Source organism: Triturus cristatus, chromosome 7, assembly GCF_964204655.1.
Source record: "Triturus cristatus chromosome 7, aTriCri1.1, whole genome shotgun sequence".
Taxonomy (NCBI): domain Eukaryota; kingdom Metazoa; phylum Chordata; class Amphibia; order Caudata; family Salamandridae; genus Triturus; species Triturus cristatus.
The window spans coordinates 288,230,968-288,250,941 of NC_140590.1; the positions used below are offsets into that span (position 1 = coordinate 288,230,968).

At 48.1% G+C, this 19,974-nt stretch overlaps 2 long non-coding RNA genes across 2 annotated transcripts; both read left to right on the forward strand.

Annotated features, from left to right (window-relative positions):
• The first annotated feature begins 1,655 nt into the window (after window positions 1-1,655).
• LOC146809465 (uncharacterized) lies at window positions 1,656-7,079 on the forward strand. The gene is made up of 3 exons (XR_014966431.1): window positions 1,656-1,795; window positions 3,129-3,227; window positions 6,981-7,079. It is a non-coding gene; the product is annotated as an uncharacterized LOC146809465 (long non-coding RNA).
• Window positions 7,080-11,368: 4,289 nt separating this feature from the next.
• LOC146809466 (uncharacterized) lies at window positions 11,369-19,588 on the forward strand. The gene is made up of 3 exons (XR_014966432.1): window positions 11,369-11,511; window positions 14,304-14,424; window positions 19,490-19,588. It is a non-coding gene; the product is annotated as an uncharacterized LOC146809466 (long non-coding RNA).
• Window positions 19,589-19,974: the final 386 nt, after the last annotated feature.

A 19,974-nucleotide genomic window follows, 5' to 3' on the forward strand; every position in this document is an offset into this window, starting at 1 on the left:
ATGAGAGGGAGGAACTCAGCCCATCCCAGTGAGAGATGGGGCCACTCAGCCCATTCTAGTGTCAGAGGGGGGAACTCAGTCCATTCCAGTGGGAGATGGAGCCACTCAGCCCATTCTAGTGTCAGAGGGGGGAACTCAGCCCATTCCAGTGAGAGATGGGGCCACTCAGCCCCTTTCTAGTATCAGAGGGGGAAACGCAGCCCATTTTAATGCGTGACAGGGGCATTTGGTCCATTCCAGTGTGAAATGGAGACATTCAGTCCATTTCAGTGTAAATCGAGGGACATTCAGCCCATTCCAGTGTGAGAAGGGGACATTCACTCCGTTTCAGTGTCAGAGCGGGACATTCAGCCCATTCCAATGTGAAAGAGGGGCATTCAGTCTGTTCCAACGTGAAAGTGGCCCATTCCACTGGGCGGGGGATATTCTACCAATTGCAGGGGGGGGGGGGGGGATTCTGTACATTCCCATGTGTGGGGAGATATTCTGCCCATTCCAGTGTGCAGGTGGACATTTTGGCCATTCCAGTGTGCAGGGGGATATTCTGCCCATTCCAGTGTGGGGGGAGGGGGGGGATTCTGCACATTCCTGTGTGTGTGGAGATATTCTGCCCATTCCAGTGTGCAGGGGGAGATTGTGCCCATTCCAGTGTGCATTCTGCCCATTCCATTGTGCAGGGGGATATTCCGCCCATTCCAGTGTGCTGGGACACATTCTGCCCATTCCAGTGTGCAGGTGATATTCTGCCCATTCCAGTGTGCAGGGGGATATTTTGCCCATTCCAGTGTGCTGGGACACATTCTGCCCATTCCAGTGTGCAGGGGATATTCCGCCCATTCCAGTGTGCAGGGGGATATTCTGCCCATTCCACCCATTCCAGTGTGCAGGGGGATATTCTGCCCATTCCAGTGTGCTGGGACACATTCTGCCCATTCCAGTGTGCGGGGGGATATTTGCCCATTCCAGTGTGCAGGGCGATATTCACACTGGGGAATATTCTGCCCATTCCAGTGTTCTTGGGGATATTCTGCCCATTCCAGTGTGTGTGGGGGATATTCTGCCCATTCCAGTGTGCAGGGGGATATTCTGCCCATTCCAGTGTGCAGGGGAGGAGGGGCGGGGGGTATTCAGCCCATTTCAGTGTGAAGGGGACATTCAGTCCGTTCCTGTGTGTGAGAGAGACATTCTGTCATTTCCAGTGAGAGAGGGACATTTATTAAATTCCAGGGGGAGAGGAGCATTCAGTCAATTCCAATTGGAGAGACCATTCAGTCCTTTCTAGTATGAGAGGAGCATTCAGTCCATTCCAGTGGGAGAGAGGGGCATTCAGTCCATTCCACTGTGAGTGAGGGACATTGCACCCAATTCAGTATGAAGGAACAGCATTCTGGCCTTTATAGTGTTGAGGGAGCACCATTCCCTGCATTGCAGCTTGAGGGGAGACATTCAATCCGATCCATTAGTCCACCTATGTGACTATATAAAGAGGAGAGCGGGCGAAATGCAGCGGCAGTCCAGCCAGTTCAGGCAGGGTACACAATTTACCCCCAGTAACGAGAGAGTAACTTTAATAATAAACTATGAGCCGAGAAAACAACCAGCCCCTGTTGGGCGTCTCACAGATTTGTCCTCGAACTTCGTCCTCTGCAGTGCACTGGCGTCACGTGTGCCCCGCCTCCAACATGCCAGAGGACGGGTGAAATTCCAGTTGAAATTCTAGCGGAAGGATTCGGCTTCGGCTCCGGCTCCGGCTCCGGCTCCGGCGACCTCGACTGCTGTTCCGATTACATCTGTGGTGAGTGACCCCGCACTGACTGCTCGCTGCCGCTCTGGCTTGGAGGTGATGGTGAGACACAGACAGCAGTGCCATGGGAGGTTTGAAATGAATGCCCAGGGACATTGAAGAAGGACACAGACCTTTGAGAATCTAAGGGGTGCTTCAGATATTTAGAGGAGACGAAATGTTGGGTGGTGCGGCAGGAAGTAGAAGGGCTAAGAATGTCTCCTTCACAAAGTTATCACCAAAGCTATCAGCTCAAATAAACCTCCCACTAGTGCACCTTTCAGCTGCCTGGTTCTTACGCATGGCTCTTCAGAGTGTTACCACCCTTGGAGTTGGGCACACTTGAGTTGTGGCTTTTTTTTTTCTATAGCTTTGCCAGTGGGTCTGTTTTCCAAAGGTAGAATTCTTCCCTCAAAACCAAGGTTTCGCTGGGGTTTTCTGCTCACGTGTTTCTTAAACTTCTCCAGCCACGTGAAGGACAGGACACTCCGATGTTTCATGATGTTGGGGAGCAATATTGTCCAACTTCACATGCCTCTGCTCCCAGGGGGGTCTATCAAGACCATCACTGGCACAGAAGCAGAACGGTACTAGGGCGCAAGGCCACTGAGGGTAAAATCACCCAGGCAAGGGTCACAAGAGAGGGTCACACAACCAGAGAGCGCACCTTCTGCTCGAACAATCCCTCGCCAGGCACAGCGCCAAGAGGCCTTCCAAACACATAACCGATGTGTTGCCAAGTTGTGAGGACCCTTGAGTGCTGCTCCTTGCTGCACCAGGCTGGAGGAGGCTGGCACATTTACCAGATGTCCATGTACCACAGAAGGCAGGTTTACATGAGGCGCACACCCATGGGTATTCCGTTTACACCCACCCGTACCCATAATGAGTCTTTGCAGCAATGTGGCAGACCCCTAAGCCCCAAACTTGAGTGCCAGTCCCACCACCGGCAACACGCCGCACAAATTAAGCACAACGTTTCTAAACTGCAACCAAGGTAGTAGTACACATTTTAGCGGCGCTATTCCTGTTTCTGTTGACAGTCAAAACCAGTCTGAATAGGTGTTCAAATCAGGACTTTATTTATACATGTAAAACATGCACAGTCCTGACTGTGCCTAAATGCTCTTTATCCATCCCCTCCCTTCCAGCCCTGGGAAAAGCACTGAGCCCGAACGGGCCTTGTGCACAGGTAACCAGTGGCAGCCGCTTCTTTCCCACCTCGCCCGTAGTGAGCCCGAGTGCTAGTGATGTGCTAGGTATAGTGAGCTGTGGGGCTGGCTCTGCTGGGGTCAGAATGCACTTACAGGCCGCTGGTGTTAATCTGTTCCTCTTCCTCCTTCAGAATGTCAAGAGTGTCCTCCAGCTCCGGTCTGTGGCGCGGGACTTCGCAGGGAAATATGGATTGACCCTGAGGTTGAGTGTTGTGCCCATTACAGATGTGGTGAGTACCAAACCCCAAACTGAGAATGAGATGTGAGAATAGAAATATTGGTGCTGTGTGTGGTAGTGCACATTCTGATGAAGGCAATAAACAAGCCTTGGCAAAGCCAATAGGTCTAGCCTTTTGGACCTATTGGCTTTATCAATGTTCTTGGGTGGAGGAGGGGTTGGGGGTTGTGTAGGGGAAAACACTCGAGGAAAGAGCAACACTGACATGGCGAAGGGGACGATGGGTGTTTTATGGTGGTGGAAGCACACTAGGGGAAAACTAAAGCTGATTGCAGTCAGGGCAGAGGTTGTGGGAGAAGCACAAGATGGATAGATCAACATGGAGGGGGAGTGAAGCACTTGGGGGAAAGAGATGCATGGATTATAGGGGAATTTTTATTGGGGGAGAATCACACGAGGGGAGAGCAACTGGAGGCATTGGGGTAGTTTGAAGGAAGGCAGCACACCAGGGATAAAGCAACAAATAAAGCACTGGGTTATTTTCCGGGATGGAGAAGCACACGAGGAAGAGAGCAACATAGAGCACGAGGAAGAGAGCAACATAGAGCACGAGGAAGAGAGCAACATAGAGCACGAGGAAGAGAGCAACATAGAGCACGAGGAAGAGAGCAACATAGAGCACAAGGAAGGGAGCAACATAGAGCACGAGGAAGAGAGCAACATAGAGCACGAGGAAGAGAGCAACATTGAGCACGAGGAAGAGAGCAACATAGAGCACGAGGAAGAGAGCAACATAGAGCACAAGGAAGGGAGCAACATAGAGCACGAGGAAGAGAGCAAGGAAGAGAGCAACATAGAGCACGAGGAAGAGAGCAACATAGAGCACAAGGAAGGGAGCAACATAGAGCACGAGGAAGTGGCTTTGCGGGGAAGAAGCACATGAGGGATAGAGCAACATGGAGCATGGGGTTAGAGGAAGCACACAAAAGAAGCGAATAGTACAAAGCGTAGAGGTAGTTTTGCAGGTGGATGAGGCAGCCGAAGAAAAGCGCAGCACAGAGTAGGGGCCAGGGGAAGCACACACGGCATCCAGCAATACAGAGCATGGGGGTGGTTTGCAGGGAGAGAAGCACACAAGAGAGATAACACGGAGGACAGGGTGAGATAAAGCACACTAGGGAGAGATCTGTAAAAGCCATTCACTCTCTTGGAGTGCTTAACTATAAAGAAAAAAGGAGTTCCCTCAAAAATATCAGTTGAAGGATGCACGTCAGCTAACCAGAAGAATGCTGAAGAGGCCATACTCCAGGGGAGGGATAAACACAAGATGGGACAAGGAAAGCCACTGAATAAAAAGTAAGAGAATAAGAGTAACAACACACCCAACCAATGGTAAGCAGTGAACTGGCTGTAAGTTCTAAGTAAGCCCACAACAGGTTTTTTTCACAACCACAGCATGAGCTGTCTGTCAAGCTAGACTCAAAAAGGCATGCAAAAACCCTGACAGGCAAGCTCTGGTGCAGCGCCTGCTCTGTTGACTGCAGGTGACATGAGCGCCGGAGAAGCTGTAGCAGTCGCCTAAAAGTATAAAAGAGAAGGCTACAAGTACTTTGCTGATGGGCATTTAGCCTCCATATGGCTTGATTCTCCTGGGTAGCTTGCTTGAATAGTCAAAGCTAGCTCTGATGAGGTGGTGTGAAGTTGAGTCAGTTAATGTATACAAAATAATTCCATACACAGTACATATAAATGCTAGAATGTACACAGAAATAATAATTTATCAAACACCTTAACATTATGGTACAATACGGGTCTTGACACGGATTAAAAGGTGAAAAGGTACCACTAAGTGACTCACAATGGCTAGCAAAGTTAGTTGCCAGACAACAATAGACAAATCAAAATAAAACACAATTGGATACAACTTGAGCAGTCCTTGTTTCTACTGAACATACTGCAAATTGCTTGGTTCCCCGGGTCACTAGGGTCTCATGGTAATGTACGGCTCGGGTTAGCAGTCACTACAGGCTGCCGACACTGATAACTCAGGATCTACTGAATGTGGTAATACAAATGCAGTTGAATGCATGGCTTGCTTTTCAATATAGTTAGTGACCGTAAAATGTAAAACGGCTGTAACTATGAAATCGTAGGTTGTTGTCAAAGCATTCTCTGGGGAGATGGGTGAAGCAGGAAGTATGGGCTCTCTTGTTGTAATGATTAGGAACATACTGGCTGATACCTCTAGCTGCTGGTGCCCGCCACAAGGGCTGTGGTCCCACAATCTGGGGATTCCCCTATTCACAGCAGGGGGGTTGGGTTCCTTCAAGCTCAAGTAGGGTTTCCTTAACCCTGGGCAGGATGTTCCACAGCAGGCTAAGCGCAGGGATCTGATGCTGAACACAATAAGAGCACTGCTACCAGGATGGTGTTCGAACATTCACAGACGGTTCACAAACCTCTATTGAGAGAAGTTGTCTGGCAAGAATGACTTGTCCTTCAGACTGTGAGAACTAAGCTGGTTGTTTCTACTGGTAGGCACCCATCCACAACCTTACCATGAGCGCACCTCTGATTCAGATGGAACAGTCCAACACACAGGGAAGTGGCTGCTGTTCTACTAGAAGGGGTAGCCAACAGATTCAGTGCCTGTTGTAAAGCCATGTGGCACCACCAAAAATTATAAATCACTGCCACCAGCCAGAAACCTCCACGTTAAGGTGATGAGGGCATATTTGCCTGCCGCTTTGCACACGTCTGTTCGGTTTCCAACAACTAGAGTGTTGTGTGAATAGAAGGGCAATAGGGCCACCGTTGATGGGTTGGTTTGTTCAAATAGTGTAGCCAGTGAATCAGACCAGAACGAAAGCAAAGTCCCACCGACCCATAGAAAACGAAAGTCCACCCCCATTCCTAGTTATAACATGCTGTTTTGAAAAATTCAGTCCAGGTATAAAAAATTAAATGAAGTAAGTATTAAAGTGACAGTGCAGGAAAGAAAAATTTAAATATATCAAATGGAGTACAGAGACGAGAAGGTGAGTGACGTTTGGAGTAAGTAGGGACGAAAGGAGAACAAGATAAAGAACACGTAAAAGGAACTAAGGATGAGAAAGAAAAGGAGCAGAAGTAGGGGTGTCAGGGAGACCAGTACGAAGTAGATAAATGAGAGAGAAGCGAACACAGCATATAGATGTGAAAGGGAGGAATGGGATAGCGAGATGACAAGGAGATTAAACAGAGGTTTGGGGAAAGGGAAATGTAGGACATACGTAGCAAAAAAGACAGAATGTGAGAGGGTGGGAGAGAGGAAAGGAGCAAAGGTATGTCGGAGTAAGGAGATGAGGAGAAAGGGGGAGGAAATGGAGGAAGGAGAAAAAGGACATGTGAGAGTGGAGGATAAAGAGAAAGACAATGGGAAGGGTAGTGAGGAGACAGGGAAAGGGGAAGAGTGGATGGTGGAATGAAGGTAGAAAGGAGAGGGAAAAGATTGGTAAAGGAGGACACAGGGCTGGCCTTCGTGGACCGGTTTAGATCACGTCTGCTTTAGTCAGTCTATCGCAATGTCAGTGTAAGTCTCTAGGGCCTCTGGTGCGGTCCCAGCAGATACATCTAAGAGGGGATGCTATCCACTGGCGCTTCAGTTCCTGGCATCTGAGACCACAGCAGTGCACATGGCCTTCCATACAGAGGATCTCACACATTCCTTTGACCTGTGACTTGTTGATTGTAGAGCACTGGATGTCTCACACTTCTGTGTGTGACCTGCACTGACGCCTCTCTATGTATTTCCATTTTCCATCAGTGTGCGAGTCGTGTTCACCACCTCCGACCTGCGACGATGGGTATCGCAGAGAAGAGGTGGACGACCCGGAAAATGTCTGCTGTCCTCGATACATCTGTGGTAAGTACCACGGAGAGGGGTATGCCCATAAACTGAGAGAAGTAGCTTGGGCCAGGACATGGGATGGAGGGCCAGGACTACAGATGCCAAGAAAAACTGCACCCAAATTTGCAAAAGGGCTTTGAGGCAGAGTCTGCTGTGATGTCTGCAGTAGGCCTGGGCGAAGCACTACGCTACGCTCGCGAAGTTTGCGAAGTTCGCGCTACTTCGCACTACGCGAACTGCACGTAGCACAGTGCGAACACGCATAGCGTAGTGTTGCGTAGTGCTGCGGTCATTTTTTGCTTGCTCGCGGTCCTCAACTTCAAGTTGGCGACCGCGAGCAAGCAAAATGACATCCCGGCGAGACTTTTTCCTTGTTCGCGATCGCGAGCATGGAAAATAAACCTCCCGGCGAGATTCCCAACGCGAGGAGGTCAGGTTTCTCATTGCGAGGGGTCGCGTATGCTCGCGACTGCTTGCGATGAGAAACTACCAGTTCGCGTTGAGAAAGCTGCCGCTCGAGTAAAAATCTACTCGAGCAGCAGAAAACTGCAGCTCGCACTGTGCAAGATGCCATTTTCAATGATTGCACAGTGCCGGTTGCTTGTCCGCACTGTGCAATCATTGAAAACAACATCTTGCACAGTGCGAACATGTTACTACGCAGTTCGCGAAGTGCTACGCGTAGCTCGCGTAGTGCGAACTTCACTTTGCGTAGCTTCGCGAAGTGCTACTTCGCGAACTACGCCCACCCTTAGTCTGCAGGTGCCAAGAGCACCAAGACAAAGGGAGCTAAAGAACTGATGTTAATCTGATCCCACAGCAATGTCTAGCGAGGGGCTGGGAGGCGGGTGGGGAACAATAACTGCAGAAGAACAAACATGAGGTAGGGGAAGCTCGGAGTGATGCTGCTTAAAAGAAGCATGGGGGACTGTATGGGGAATGCAGCGTAGAAGCGAAGAGGAGGGACTGGGGCAGCACAGTGGGGTCCAAAAGGAGTCTGACCAGGAGTACAGCAAAGAATGAATCAGGTGAGGTTGGAACCGAGGAGGATGTAGTGGCCTCTTAGGGTCTCTCCCATAACATTAATTGCAGCACCTGGCTCACTGGGCCTCTCTCATACCATTTATTGCAGCACCTGGCCTCTCTGGGCCTCTCCCAATTCACTGACTGTGGCATCAGGCCTCTCTGGACCTCTCCCATCACATTGACGACAGCACCTAGCCTCTCTGGACCTCTCCCATCACATTGACTACAGCACCTGGCTCTCTGGGCCTCTCCCATCACATTGACTACAGCACCTGGCTCTCTGGGCCTCTCCCATCACATTGACTACAGCACCTGCCTCTCTGGGCCTCTCCCATCATGTTGACTGTGGCACCCGGCCTCTCTGGGCATCTCCCATCACATTGACTACAGCACCTGGCTCTCTGGGCCTCTCCCATCACATTGACTGTGGCACCCGGCCTCTCTGGGCCTCTCCCATCACATTGACTACAGCACCTGGCTCTCTGGGCCTCTCCCATCACATTGACAATAGCACTAGGCCTCCAGGGGTCTGTGCCATAACACTGACGGCAGCACCTGGCTCTCAGGGTCTCTCCCTTCACATTGACTGTATCACCTTGCCTCCAAGGACCTGTGCCAACACACTGACTGCAGCACGGGCTCGCAAATGGTCTGTGTCATCACACTGACTGACTGCAGCATGAACCTTCCAAGGGTCTGTGCCATCACACTGACTGACTGCAGCATGTGGCTTCCAAGGTCCGTACCATCACACTGACTGCAGCACCTGTTCTCCAAGGATCTGAGCCATCACATTAACTACAGCGCCTGCCTCTCTGGGTCTCTCCCATCTATAGCACCTGGCCTCTCTGGGTCTCCCCCATCACACTGACTGCAGCACCTAGCCTCTCAGGGCCTCCCCCATCACGTTGACTGTGGCACCCGACCTCTCAGAGTCTCCCCATCACACTGAGCGCAGCACATTGTCTGTCCGACTCTCTCCCATCACACTGACTGCAGCACCTGGCCTCTCTGGGTCTCCCCCATCACATTAAATGCAGCGCCTGGCCTCTCTGGGTCTCTCCCATCACACTGACTGCAGCACCTAGCCTCTCAGGGCCTCCCCCATCACGTTGACTGTGGCACCCGGCCTCTCAGAGTCTCCCCATCACACTGAGTGCAGCACCTTGTCTGTCTGACTCTCTCCCATCACACTGACTGCAGCACCTGGCCTCTCTGGGTCCCTTCCATCACAGTGACTGCAGCACTCTACCTCTCAGTGTCTCTTCCATCATACTGACTGCAGTAACTGGCCTCTCTGGGTCCCTCCCATCACAGAGACTGCAGGACTCGAAACGCGTCCCAGGTGCTTGTGTCCGGGCCAGGGAAGACATGGCTCAGCTGTTCGGGCTGGACTGTTCCCATGAGGCACAGGGTCAAGACTGATTTGCATGTGTCTGAACTGAGGCGGATGAGTGAGCTAAAGAACGATGATAGATTCAACCCAGATCTATGACTGGGGGTGAGTGTTTGAAAAGTTTCAGCACTCCGTCCATCATCTACTTGTGTTTGCTCTCTCCCATCACACTGACTGCAGACAATGGTCTACTTTATTGAACATCACTCCAGAGACTGCAGCATCCTGGCCCCTCTGGCTCACTCAACATCGCAATTACTGTAATGGGTACCCTAGTTGAATGGTAATGAAAAAGCCTTTGATTTTTCAGACGTCTCTAGGAGCCTGCAAAAAATAATATATGTCTGTATGTTTAATGTAAGGCCCTCATTACTTGTGGCCTCTTAATTCTGATGGGACTGGTAATAGCAGTTACTATAAGAACAAGACATCCTCAGAAACACTGCAGATTTCCTAACTTCACCCGAAGATTAGTCTGGAAGTGGAAGTCTTGCATACAATGAAGAATTACTCGGAAATCGGATCCGGAATTATCGATGCCCCCAACAATTCCGCTTTTCTCAATGGACCCTCAGAGTCCAATTCGCAATGGGCTGGATTTTCACCCGCCCTTGGAGTTACCTGTATCTTGGGTATTGATAGCTCTAGGGGTGGAGAGAATCAGGCTCATTTACTAGGCCACTCATAGTGAGGGCTTATTGAGGGTTTGTGGGACTACATGTACCTTTTTGTCAAAATACTAAACATTTCGTTCGAGGAATTGTTGCTAAGGTATTTTTGTTACTCAAGTCCTTTGGAAATGAAATCTTAACATGGTATAGAGTTGTTACCAATAAGGTCCTGAAATAAACATCTGTTGTTCAGCACTGAGATACCCTTGGTTGACCGTGCGCTTTACAAATACATTTTATGTCATGTTATGTTAGGTTCCCACCCCCAGAGCTACTAGTACGAGTCGAACCAGCGCACCCTGAGGTAGAACCTGAGGGTCCACTAACAAATTACAAATTAGCAGGGCTATCCGCACTTCCAGATGCGATTTTCCTGGGTAGGTCTCATGTTTTGGCCGACCTTTCACTTGGAGAATAATTTCTGGGTGAACGTTAAGAGGTCCATAGTGTTCCAGTGGATCTCACAGTTCCGATGGGATTGGTAATTGCTGTTAATGGCCTCAATAGAATTAAGAAGCCGCTCACAATGAGGGTCTATGGGTTGGTAAAAGTATTAAATAAGGAAATACATAGGAAAGGGCATCTACACTGCACACACTCAGAAAACTCTTATGAGGGTATGGAGGGGGCAACAATACCTGTATGTAGCGTTTTACTGACGTTACTGCGTCACTAATACTCTTTCCCTGCTTTTTATTTCAGTGCCAGTGGTAAGTCACCTGAAACTTTCTTTGTGCAGTAAGTAAATGAAGCTCTAAGAGAGCATATGGAGCTCTTTTATGTGCCTGAGTGTGTGTCTATGTTTGTATGTCCCACCCAGTGCTTAATTTGAGCCACTGGTTTCCGGTGCTCAGCACCGGCACTTAATCATCAACACTGGCGCTTTTCATGAGCACCAGTTAAGGAAACATTCATTTACAAGGAGATTAAGTGATTTGCCCAGAATCACAGGATGTTGAGCCAACGCAGAAACTCGAACCTGGTTCCCCAGCTCTGAAGTTTGTATCTCTGGCCATTATGCCACATCCTGTCCCCAACTTCATGGTTAGTAGTTGGTTCTGTATTAGGCAGCACTAACAGGAGAAATGGACTAGTGCATGCTACATCCTAATGAGAGACCCAGCACTTATTTTTTTACAAATTAAACACTGGTCCCACCATTTCTACCGGAAACCTGGACCATTTGCCTCCAAGTCAGTCACTTTTTAAGTCTCATAGTGAGCACTGTGCCATTTTATATGAAATATTCTTAATTTATTTAAATATCAGTTCACTTATAGTCATGCTAACAGTGCACATTTTTTTCCAGCCAACCCCGACTCCGGAAACAAGACAAACTCCGACAACCACTGAGGTAGGCTTCATGCACATTATTCATGAAGGGTGAAGGGGGATCCCACGGTTGGCGATGTTGGCTGTGGAGGTGGGGTGGATTGTTCAGGATACTCTTGCGTCATTAAACGTGAGAATGTGTTCTACCATGGGCATGGGCAGAGCCCAGCGACATTCGTCATAAATATGCTACCAACTAATACTTCAGGAACTCTTACATGATGGGGAGTGAGGCTAGGCCAACCGTTCAGGGTCAGTCCAAGAGGGACCAGCTGTAAGTCTGAAAGCAAAAACACTTGGACCAGCCAAAGCACAATGTCCCCTGAAGAATCCACACAGCAAACTAAAGCCAAGTTGGAAAGGAGAGGGGGTTACTACCACCCTAATGCAAAGGCCTGGACGGGGAAACCTGCATGTACTTTGCAATTTTCATAAGCAAAATCTTAGAAACCTAATCCAAATGTTGTTCATAAACAAGTTGTGCTTTTAAGAATAGAACCGACGGGACACTTCAAGCCTGCTTCTTTAGAGCATAATAACTTCTGAAGACGACCTAACGCGTTTAAAAGTAATAATATTTTCATGGTAATATTAAGTAAATTCTACAAAAACGCACGCATACAATGAATACATAGATTCTGAACATTTGAAAAGAGCACCCCCTGTCAGGTCACGTGACCGCTCTGCACCAGGCAGCTGCCCGAAGCAGAGCACGGAAGAACCAAGTGGACAAGCAGCGCCCACAAGCATCAGACTATTGGGTGTCCTCAGTTAGCACTACAGGGTCCCGGGCAGGTGGCACAAACCCGGGGGGAGGGACTCTCGGGCACTGGCTAACAATAACATCCACCCAGATTTCAAGAAATGAGTGAAGTGGCACAAAACGAAGTGAAGGGTACATGGTAGGAGGGGTACGTGAGAGGTGGAGGGGAGGACGACGCCTGAGCGGGATATCAGGCAAAATCATGAGCTAGGAATGCAAGATCTTAGGGGCATATTATCAAGAAAGGCGTTAAAATTATCGCCGCTTTAGCTTCAGGAAACTGCCGCTAAAGCGGCGATAATGGGCTTGATAATATGCTCTTGAGAACTCCCATAGAAGCCCATGTTCACACCAGAACATGGGCTTCTACTGGAATTCACTAGGGCATATTATCAAGGCCATTATCGCCGCTTTAGCGGCAGTTTCCTGCCGCTAAAGCGGCGATAATTTTAACGCCTTTCTTGATAATATGCCCCTTAATATGGCCAAGCTGTGGGAGTAGGCAGCATAGATTTGGAGTAGGTTCTAGAATCTAGTAGACTGGAGGGGCCTACTCTCTATATCTGATGCCAATGGAATGTTTCAATATCACAAGCCAAGTGCACGAGAGAGTCCATTGTCATGCAAGTTTACTACTTAGGGGCAGATCTACAAGGAAGTGCCGCAGCGTGGCACAGCAAGCCCTTTGGCTGCGCCACGCTGCGGCCCTTCCGAAGCACAGGAATGCGACATATTTATAATGATATGTTGCGTTCCTGTACTCTCCCCTGCGGCACAAACGGCAGCCATGAGCCGGCGCAGGCACCCTTGCACCATGGTGCAAGGATGCCTGCGCCATGGGGAGATTGTTTTTGTGCTGGAAGGGGCACCTTCCTGCACAAAAACAATCACTACAGGCATTTTCCTCGTTCAATGCGTGCTGTAGAATGCTGCACGCATGACGCATCGAAAGAGGAAAAAACAAGGAGAAATGAAAACATTTCTCCTTGCTGTGCCTCACTACGCCTCCCCTGGGGAGGCGAAGCATTGACACGCATTTCCAGATTTATGATGCATCGTAAATCTGGAAATGTGTCTCCTTCCATGGGTGTTGCGTGGGACCACCCACAGCAACACCCATGGAACGCCCCTTCCACGCAAAATGCTGCGTGTGACGGGGCCATATTTACAAGGAGAGGAAAAGTCATGCAGGGTGACTTTTCCTCTCCTTGTGAATATGGAGAAGTGAAATGCGCCTCCAGTACGTCACAAAAAGTGACGCACTGGTGGTGCAGGGGGCTTGTAAATCTGCCCCTTAGTATCCCGAAATGCTCACTGTGCATGTAATTTATGTTTGCATGATGATATTTGATTGCGCTGCACAAATTGATCCTCCTGTGCTCAGGATCTTAGCCCTAGGAAGCTCAACATGTCCACTCGGTATGAGTTCATGTGTGGCCTGGGGCTGATGGATTCAAACATTATGTTGGAAAAGTCCCGTCCATTCTTGGCTGTGTGACTGTAATCTCCCACAACAGACCTCCATACTGTCTCCTATGGGGCACACTCAGACGCACATGCATAAGGAACTTTCACTAACATATGCAGCATATGCCTCCAGCCCCTTGATCCATCTCTGAAACTAAAGCGCAGAGAGGTGATTCAGCTCACATAGGGGCAGATTTACAAGCCCCTTGCGCCACTTTTGTGTCATTTTAACATGGGAAAAATGATACAAAAGTGTCACAAGGGGCTTGTAAATCTGCCCCATAGTGCTCAACATTCTGCGGAGCTCGCGTTCCTTGTTCTGGCATTCCTCCAGGGGCACTACTTGTAGTTACTAATGTTTTATAAAACAAAAATAGAACACATGGGTTCACCAGAGAACTGCGTGTTTACATGGCCAACTTTATTCAGCACTAACTGCTCCTTTTCTGGATACACAGGACAGGAAACAGCACAATTGGTCCACAAATGTGGATTGTAGCGTCTATAAAGCTCTGAATGATGACTCCATGACACACTCCACACGCTTGGGTTCTTGACTGTGTGCTCTGTCTCCTTCATTCCAGGGCCCATGCCAGGGTGTGATCTGCAGCAGCCCTCCACAGTGTCGGAGAGTTGGTGAAAATGCAGTCAAGGACTGGGGCGGAGTCTCTGAGAAGAAAAAATGCTGCCCCGACTACAATTGTGGTGAGTTTCTTACAGTTGATTACTATCAAGAGAACTGAATGTCCCGGCGGGGCACGCCCAGGTGTGTGGAGTTCCATGGGAGACACCTGGAACAAGCATTGAGAAAAACCCCGCCCTAGGATTATCTATTGAACGATCGCTATATTTATATATATCTATATATATATCTATATTATCGACTGGCGGTCGCCAGTAGATAGTTATAGTTAGGACCCTGTTTCCATAGGAAATCCGCAACATTCTATTTGGAATAACTTTGGCGCCGGTCGACGAATCCGCGCGAAATTTTCAAAACTAATGGGGCGCTACACTCCGCTCCTACCCTGAAAGTCTCGGGGGGATTCGTCAAGCGGGGGCTGAGAAAAAAGGGGGGTCCTAAAACGCGTTTTCCCCATGCATTTTTCCATAGGACCTTTAGACACAGCTACAGCCCGAACGGCTGAACAGAGTTACTTGAAATTTGGCAGAGAGGTAGTCTACAGGTCAAGGAAGTGCCTTTTGTAGGTCTGGTGTAAATCTGTTCAGTAGTTCCTGAGAAAATAGCATTTAAATCAATATATATATCTGTGGCAGCGCTCCGTGCGCTTACCGTGCGCTTACGGTAAGCTTACCGTACGCGTACGGTGCCGTGCGCGGGCGCGATTCTGATTGGCTGTTAGATCTTAGTAAACATTCGAATCGGTCGAAACCAGGAAGTTTTGGCCGCCATTTTCTCTCTCGCACTCTGAGGGGGGGAGGAAAAACAAAGTTGTATAACAAGAAAAGGGGCAGGCTAGACAGCTTCTAACCACCTAGCATTGATTAGGGTGTCTCATAAGATCCCCCAAGGCCCAAAATTCAATTTTTTTTTTTTGAAAAAACGCCGATTATGCTTACCGTACGCGTACGCTAAATAATAATGTAAAAAAAACAAATATCCACATTTTTCCCACACCGTGTGCAAAATGTGCCCGTAGGGTACCTTTTGCGCATGGCATTAATTTCAATAGAACATTTAATAGATAACCTTTCACAACGAAGCGCATAATATGTCCTCCGTGTGCGGACGGTGCGCGAAGCGCATCGTGCGTACATGGCCCATCCAGCGTAACGTGGGCACGCGGTGCGCGTAGCGCACCGCGTGCCCACCGTGCGTGCACAGCACTAACTGCGTAAAGTGGGACTCGTAAAAAAACAATGAAATTCCACGTTATAGTTAGATCAGGTAACTATAACTTGCGCGCCCACAATAAACTGCTGATGACGTCACATAGTACATCACTCATGACATGGTCAGTGACATCACTCATGACATCAATGATGACATCTGAAATTACACATTGTGGATTGCGGTCGCGCAAGTTATAGTTACCTGATCTAACTATAACGTGGAATTTCATTGGTTTTTTACGAGTGAAATGTCCAGCTAACTATAACATGTGTGAAACCTATGGTTTTTTAAGTGAATATATATATATATTCACTTAAAAAACCATAGGTTTCACACATGTTATAGTTAGCTGGACATTTCACTCGTAAAAAACCGATGAAATTCCCCCGTTATAGTTAGTGCAGGCAACTATAACTCACGCGACCGCAATCCTCTGCTGATGACGTCAGATATTACATCACTGTATTTAGACACTTATTTACCCATGTCTTCTTCCATTAATCTTTAGCTATACATATATTACAAATATTTATTTTTCAGAAAGACACACATATCATCAGTGATGTAATTTACGCAGTTAGTGCCGTGCACGCACGGTGGGCACGCGGTGCGCTACGCGCACCGCGTGCCCACGTTACGCTAGATGGGCCATGTACGCACGATGCGCTTCGCGCACCGTGCGCACATGGAGGACATATGATGCACTTCGTTTTGAAAGGTAATATTTAAATTTTTCACACCTCTTATAAGCCATGCACAAATGGTGCCCTTCGGGCACCATTTCCACACGGGGTGGGGAGAGTGTGGATAATTTTTTTTTTTAAATATTTTTTTACCGTACGCATACGGTAAGCGTAATCGGCGAAATTAGCGAAAAAATAAAAATTCCGTTTTTGGCCTTGGGGGATCTTTGGGGACTCCCTCAACATGGCTAGGTGTTTTGGAGCTGTCCAAACAGCCCCTTTACATGTTTTTGTGCTTTGTATTTTAATCCACACTCTCAGTGCGAGAGAGAAAATGGCGGCTGCCGCTTCCTGGTTTCGGCCGATTCAAATGTTTACTAAGATCTAAGAGCCAATCAGAATCGCGCTCGCGCACGCCACCGTACGCGTACGGTAAGCGTACCGTAAGCGCACCGTAAGCTGGCTCAGATATATATATTGATTTAAAGGCTATTTTCTCAGAATCTACTGAACAGATTTACACCAAACCTACAAAAGGCACTTCCTTGACCTGAGGACTACCTCTCTGCCAAATTTCTAGTAATTCTGTTCAGCCGTTCGGGCTGTAGCTGTGTCTAAAGGTCCTATGGAAAAATGCATGGGAAAAACGCGTTTTGGGACCCCCCTTTTATCTCAGCCCCCGCTTGACGAATCCCCCCGAGACTTTCAGGGTAGGAGCGGAGCGTAGCGCCCCACCTATTTTGAAAAATTCGCGAGGATTCGTCGACCGGCGCCAAAGTTATTCAAAATAGAATGTTGCGGATTTCCTATGGAAACGTGGTCCTAACTATAACTACCTACTGGCGACCGCCAGTAGGTAATATATATATATATATATTACCTACTGGCGGTCGCCAGTAGGTAGTTATAGTTAGGACCACGTTTCCATCGTGCCCATCTAGCGTAACGTGGGCACGCGGTGCGCGTAGCGCACCGCGTGCCCACCGTGCGTGCACGGCACTAACTGCGTAAAGTGGGCGCGCGGTGCGCGAAGCGCACCGCGTGCTTACTGTGCGCGCACGGTGCGCGAAGCGCACCGTGCGCGCACGGAACGAACTGCATTAAGTGGGCGCGCACGCCACGAATGGCGTAAAGTAACTTAGCATTTAAAAAAACGTACAAATTCACTGAAACCATAGGTTTCACACACGTTATAGTTAGGAATTAGCATTTAAAAAACCTTGCAAATTCACTGAAAAAACCATAGGTTTCACACATGTTATAGTTAGCGGAAATTTTACTGATAAAAAACCAGTGAAATTCCCCCGTTATAGTTAGTGCAGGCAACTATAACTCACGCGACCGCAATCTTCTGCTGATGACATATGTGTCTTTATGAAAAAAAAATATTTGTAATATATGTATAGCTAAAAATGTATGGAAGAAGACATGGGCAAATAAGTGTCTAAATACAGTATTAGCATCAGCAGAGGATTGCGGTCGCGTGAGTTATAGTTGCCTGCACTAACTATAACGGGGGAATTTCACTGGTTTTTTATCAGTAAAATTTCCGCTAACTATAACATGTGTGAAACATATGGTTTTTTCAGTGAATATATATATATATATATATATATATATATATACATACACATATATAAATATACACATACATATATATATATATATATATATATATATATATATATATATATATATACATAGATAGATAGATAGATAGATAGATAGATAGATAGATAGATAGATAGATAGATAGATATATATATTGGAGCGAGTATTTTCCCTGCGTGGTATAGCGCTGTGCTCCCCTGGTTTGACTGCGCTTATGTCTGGTATCCTGCATTTTGTTTTAGACCTAGAGTCATGCTGATCTAATGGTGTGTACAGAGGCCTATGCCTGTCTCTGCCTATGCAAGATCCTGGACCTTATCTGTGGTCTGGACCTTATCTGCTGTCCCTGTCCTGAGTTAAAACGTAAAGTGGAGGTGGCGCCATGCCTCGTTTCGAAGAATAATAGCGTAGCCAGACCTTTTTTATCTGTTTTACCAAGAGTGTGTGGCCTATAGGGCCATTTTATATAATGTTAATCTGTTATGCGTATGCCTAGAACCTGGTGCTGCCATCCAGACTGTATTGTGACTGCATGTGTGTGTGTATGGTTTATGTGTAGCACATGGGCAGCACTAGGGCTTTGTGTGTAAAGGAGTCTGGGAACTGAATCCAGTGAGATTTATTTTGAATAATTAGATTGAAGGATGATGGCAGCTTCTCAGACGATGGAAGAGAATTGTCTGCGTTCCTTTGGCTAAAGGGTGGACAGCCAGTATCTGAAGCTCGGAGGATGGAGACACGTCATGGGACTGCAACTATTGACATGCAAAGTGAGGAAGTGTTTAGGTTAGGCCACCCCGTTTGTCTATCTCCGATGACTCCGAAAGTGCACGTTCATTGTGCTTGTGTTGTGAGTGCTCCAGGCTGAAGGCAGTCCCAGCGCTACCTGCTGTGAGAAGCATCACTCTAAATAAATGCTGTGTCTGGAGAGCAGCCTGAGAAGGACACTAGAAAGAGAAGCACTAAAAACCAGTTCTGAAGTCTGAGGCAGTGGATATATATCCCCTAACTAGAACCTGTGTATAAAAAGGGGACCCAAACCAACCCACTTTGTTCCAGTTCCAAGTCCTTCATGACCAAGGAAGGGAGCATGCCACAGAGCACTTGAAGGACTGCTGGACGACCAGGACTGGTGTCTACCCGACAGCCAGCCAGCCCAGAGGTGAGGGGCTATCACCTGAAGTCCACATATCCTGATGGAGAAGCTAATGGTCTGTCTAAGTGCCTAGCAGCCTGCCTGCCTGCGGAGAAAGGGAAAGAATCTGCCTGGCCCTGCAGGAGGAAATACTTCAAAGGATGTGGCTATTTTAGAAGTAGTATCACAGCCTGGACAGAATAACCATGCCACGCAGGAGTAAGGACGCCGCACAGCAGTGAGCCCTGACTGCCACTGCACACAAGAAAGCAATTGTAACCCATTACTGACCATCAATGCACAAATGAGAACGGTCACCGCCCAACAGAGAGCACTAACTACCCTTGCAAACAGTATACCTGACACAGCAGTTCTTAGCACCCAGCACCTCCTAAATTGTTGAATACAGCGCGCCGTGTGCCAAGCGCCCTGATTTAAGTTACCCTAATTTCTTTCTATATTTATTTTTGTATGTCCTTCCATCAGAGTGTCATCAGGATTGCTCCCCTCCGCAGTGTCCCGCTGGATTTACCTTGAGATCGTTTTCCAACGAGGAAGAATACTGCTGCCCTCAGTACACCTGTGGTGAGTAGAAGGATGAAAGTGCTCTAGAGTGGACGACAGAGAGCGGGGTGATGAGGGCACCACACTAAGCATGCTCAAGGGGCAACGGAGGTCAGCTCTGACACAGGCCTACTCTGGGGATTGGAGCAAATTAAGCCTAAAAGGATGCAGGCCACTGATGTCCAGAACCAAGGGTAGTGCGGAGGGCACCTGCGCCTGCTTCAGAGTCATCCTATTCTTTACCTGCTAGTGAACAACTGCCATTGGCAGGCTGGTCATTTATTTCTTTAATCTATTAAATCCCCCACTCATGAGGCACAGACATTGCCCAGGTCGACATTGTGTTTTTTTTTCACGCCTACCACTTAGTGGGGATTGCCTCTCTTCTCTACTGACTCCTGCCAAGC